At 43.4% G+C, this 4,650-nt stretch overlaps 1 long non-coding RNA gene across 1 annotated transcript; it reads left to right on the top strand.

The window, feature by feature from the left end:
* Positions 1 to 1,664: 1,664 nt before the first annotated feature.
* Positions 1,665 to 4,350, top strand: LOC148184080 (uncharacterized). Its single transcript, XR_015772810.1, has 3 exons — positions 1,665 to 1,797; positions 2,196 to 2,264; positions 3,682 to 4,350. It is a non-coding gene; the product is annotated as an uncharacterized LOC148184080 (long non-coding RNA).
* The last annotated feature ends 300 nt before the right edge of the window (positions 4,351 to 4,650 follow it).

Raw genomic sequence — 4,650 nt, 5'->3', positions numbered from 1 at the left:
ACAGGGAGGCTTGGGAGACAGGGAATCAGCTTGATAGAGAATCCGATTAAATAAAAATGACATGGAATTTGACAGCGAGGACACGTGGTTGGAAATAAAAAACACAACCATCCCCCAAGCAGAAATGCAGCCTCATTGCTGGGACTGGTTGTTGTAGCAAGAGACCAAGTTTTTCCTGGATCCAGCAAGACAAAAACATTGAAGAACATAGGAAGAGGAAAGGAGACGTTGGCTGATATTTAGTGACAGCATTTCTTCCAGTCTGAAACATTGATGAGCTTACATTTTTTCGAGCCAGAAGGGATTACTTTGATATCATAGTCTGAATTAAAAAACATAAAAAGAAATGCTGTGCCTTGTAAGAACAGACCAGTAGAACCAGTAAGAGACAAAAGATACTTTTAAATTATAATTAATATTGGAGAAATCGGTATAGCTCACACACAGAAAAGTAGCATATTGCCCACAGGGGAGGTTTCAGTGCAGGTTGTGGCAGGTGTGACAGCCTGGGTTTGATATCTGCACTGGCAAAAAGGTAAGGACAAGTGGAAGAGACAAGGCTAAAATTCCTGTTTGATTTCTAATTCTGTCACCAAGGATCTCCCATGCCTGTGTGCCTTGAATCCCCCAAGAGTGTGTGGAGGGTAATGTCCTCCTCATAAAGTCCATAGGCACAAACTGCTTTATAGAGGGCCAAAATGGGGATTACCAAGGGTCTGACTGAGTTTTAAAGATGATGGAACTGAGTTTTAAACACATTAATGGTGCATTTAAAAATCTCCCCTTAACTGCAATTAATATCTAAGCATTCTAGGTGATGCTCTCTGCCACTGTCCCAGGCAGCTCCCCAAATCCCCTCATGCCTGTGATTTCCTGGACATTTCTGCAGTAGCTGTGCAGCCTGGAACAGCTCAGCTCCTCTTGGAATTTTGCTCTGAGATGATCATTAACCGTAATAGAACCTGGATTTTTTTGACACTACTTCCATATTGACCACTTGCCCTAATCTGTGCCTGGGTGCACAACCTGCATTCTGAGCTACTCTCCCTGTCTGGAGCTGGTGCTTAAGGCCCACACAGGAATTTTATTGTGTGCTGGACAGCAGGAACTTGGCCAAGTTCCTTAGAATCATAGATTCATTTAGATTGGAAAATACTTTTAAGATCACAGAGTCCAGTTTATCACCCAGCACTGCCAAAGCCACCACTGCCCCATCTCCCCAGCTGCCACATCCACACGGCTTTTAAATCCCTCCTCCAGGGATGGGGACTCCACCACTGCCATGGGCAGCCTGTGCTGGGGCTGGACAACCCTTTCTGTGAAGAAATTTTCCCCAATAGCCAATCTAAACCTCCCCAGGCACAACCTGAGGCCATGTCCTTTTGTCCTGTTGCTTGTTACTTGGGAGCTGAGGCACCTTGTTATGATCTTGTGTCAGGGAGTTGTAGAGAGCCATGAGGTGCTGCCTGAGCCTCCTTCTCTCCAGGCTGGGCCCCTTTCCCAGCTCCCTCAGCTGCTCCTCACTCCCTTTAGAGGATAAATCACAGCTGTTCTGGCAGCCTGGCTGAACACCAGGACCATCTATTGCCCCTCTTTAGAGGGGGCAGGTGCTTGGCTGCAGATTTAAGCAGAGCCAAGGCCCTACCCAAGCTCTCAGCTGGCTGGATGTGAGCCAGCTCCTGTCAGGAAACCATAAAGCTCCCAGGCCATGCATGGCTCTTCTCCTGCAGGAGCACTAATGCACTAATGTGGTTATGCAACTTCTGGTGGGGAGCAGTGAGAGGAACTCAGGTCCTGGTGCGTGTTAACGTCATCACAATTTCTCCTCCAGTGTTCACATATTGATGTTTCCCTTAGTTTGGGGTTTCCAGAAGGCTCCTGAGATGCTTCAGGTTGAGAAATCTGAACCCCTGTGTTTTATCCCCTTCCCAGCCATTGACATTGTCTTGGTTCACATTCTCTTTGTGTGCATTTTTTTAGGGGTATCCTGAGCTCCTCTGAAGATTCAGAGGTCCGTTCATGGGAAGCCAAATGCAAATGGAAAGAATGACTCGTTATTAACATAATTCTCCTAATTCCAGGACAGTAAAGGAGTACAGATGGTTGTAATTTCCACAAATGAATATTTTCCATGTTCTTTCAGTTGTCAGTGTAACACATCAGTTAAAAAACTTTTTTTTTTTTTATAAATCCAGAAGCAGAAAATCAATTGATGCTCTGGATCTGGACCACAACCTGCTTCCAGGTGACCACCTTGCCCACGGGTAAGTGGTTGTCCTTGATGGAAATGATTGCCTATCTTTGCCTTTGCAAAACTTGCTATCTTAGGAAGCTGTGTGCTGTTAAGTGTAAAATAAATGCACATCTGGAATTAGCTAATGCTCTCCATTGGCCATAGAAGAGGCACAGGAACTTGGCTTTCACTAAACACCTGTCCTAAATATCTGTGAAGTGACTTTGAGCTTTAGATTTTGGCAAGCATTGGCGACTTTTGCTGCTGGACACAGGTGTGACACAGGGTTCTGGTGTGCCACTGAATTCAGGCTTTTTTTATTACCATTAACATTTGATTAAATACTTTGCTTGCAAAAATAATGAGCCTAAAATTAGGAAGAAATCAGTAGCCAATGATCTTCTCACATCAGTTCTTTGCTCCTCTAAATCTGTGGTTATTTGTGCTGAGTTTTTGCTGTGAATTTCAGTGACAGAGAAGCATCCACTGTGGAAAATGCTGTGTAAAACCTGTTTTACCTGTTGGCTAAGTCAGATCTCTGCCAGGTCTGTGTTTCTTCCCTGCAGTGATCTATCCCAGACCTCAGCATAACTCGATTAATGCTGCATTTCTTATGTTTCCATCAGCAATTCACATCAGTTGGCTGCAAAGTGTTCCATCAATAATTCCTCACCCAATTCCTGTTTTATTAAGTAGAGAAACATCTGGATTTGGGAGTTGTATGTTTCAGCCCCCACTTATGGAAGGCAGGGCAGAGTTGGAGGCACAGCACCATAGGGAAGGGCTGCATGCCCTGCAGCTGGCAGTGGGATTCCCCTGGGAGATCTGGGATAACGCTGGTGACAGCGCCCTTGGAAAGTGCCTGGATGGAGATGGGGGTGTGTGGAGGGGCTGGCTCCCACCAGCTGCCTTTTTGTGCAAATCCACACACCCAGGACCACACGGGACCCAAAAAACCGTGACCTTTCAAGGTGCAATCCAGTCACTCTCGTTATGATCATTGAGCTGGGTGCTGTTGTCCTCAATTTGTCCGCTTTTCTGCCTGTTCCTATCCTTTTATTTTCTGTTTGCTGTTCTTCTTTGTGCCTGGATGGCTGTGGAGAGCCTTCAGTTCCACTTAGTTGTGATTTCAGGGAAATCCTCCTTGACATGCAGAAGCAGCGAGGTTGGGGATTTTGTTCCTTTTTCTGGAGTGTGTGTATTTCCTTGCACGCTGCTCTGTTGGCTGTGCACAGCCTTGGCTCCTCAAGAGACAGGAAGGAATATTGTTTTGGTCCCCAGACACTTTGCAATGTCACAAGCTCTTCGTGCAACGCATTAAATTAAAATTTAGCAGTAAGGAAAATGAGGACATGTGTAGGACAGACTATGCAACACAGCAATGACTTCTGGTGATCTTAAATATGAACTTCAGTATAACTTAATTATTATTTTTTCTATTCTCTTAGCTCCAGGTTTCATATCAACATCCCAGTGCCATTCAATTCCTGCTTGCTGACACAGCTTTCATTCAGGAATTCAGTGGATTTACTCTTGTGTAAGACCACAATGAATGGGAATTGCACCTCTTCAGCCTTGGCTCTTTTTCTGAGGTTTTCTTCTAGATTTTTTCTCAAGAAACTTATGCTTGAGGAATCTGATGGATATCTGCTAATATGTTCTTGGTACATGTGCAAAAATTTAAGTGAAATATGTAGATTTTCAAAATGGCTTATTGATAAATTATCTCTTCCACTGGAATGAGCTGTTTTTGAAAAGTAGAAATTAGACTGTGGAACCTGATGTGGTGGAAAATGGTCAAGGAAAGACCTGAGTTATAAAGATCACAGAGTGTCAGCACAGATTGCTGCTGTTGAGAAGGTATTCTTGACCTGATATTGGTGATTGCTGCAACATTCAGTAGAAATTTATCTTCTCCCCATCCAAGCAAATTAAAGTATTGCTTTCATCTACATCCATGGAACTGGTTGGTTTTTATTCTTGTTTTGATATATACTTTTTCACCGCTCTTTGCCTTGTTTAAACAAAGCCTAATAAAATCCTGGATAGGTGCAAATTCTTTAATTTATCAGGCTACTTAATTGCTTTCAGTCCCTGCCTTCATCTTCAGCTTCCTCATTACCTACCTGGCGACTTCTGTGTGCAAAACTTGATTTAAAAATATGCAATTCCAGATGGAAGGATTATGACATTTTTATCCCTTATTTTACCAGTCCAGCTCTCATCTTGAGCACAGTGACATCTCCAGCATTTAGAGAGGGTCTTTTCATGAATATTTTTATTTGTATTCTCAGTTGTCATTTAACTGAGAGGACAGAAAGGACACAAAACTCTGTGGAAAAACAGAAAAGAAGCCAATTTCCAGGATTTCACAGACCATTTCATCTGGTTAGGATAAAATTATAAATTGGTTTGAC

This window comes from Pseudopodoces humilis, chromosome 6 (genome assembly GCF_049639895.1).
Source record: "Pseudopodoces humilis isolate 2021_Gansu_Grassland_sample_001 chromosome 6, ASM4963989v1, whole genome shotgun sequence".
Classification (NCBI taxonomy): Eukaryota; Metazoa; Chordata; class Aves; order Passeriformes; family Paridae; genus Pseudopodoces; species Pseudopodoces humilis.
Note: the sequence above shows the minus strand (reverse complement) of the source record. Positions and strands in the feature narration are given on the sequence as shown.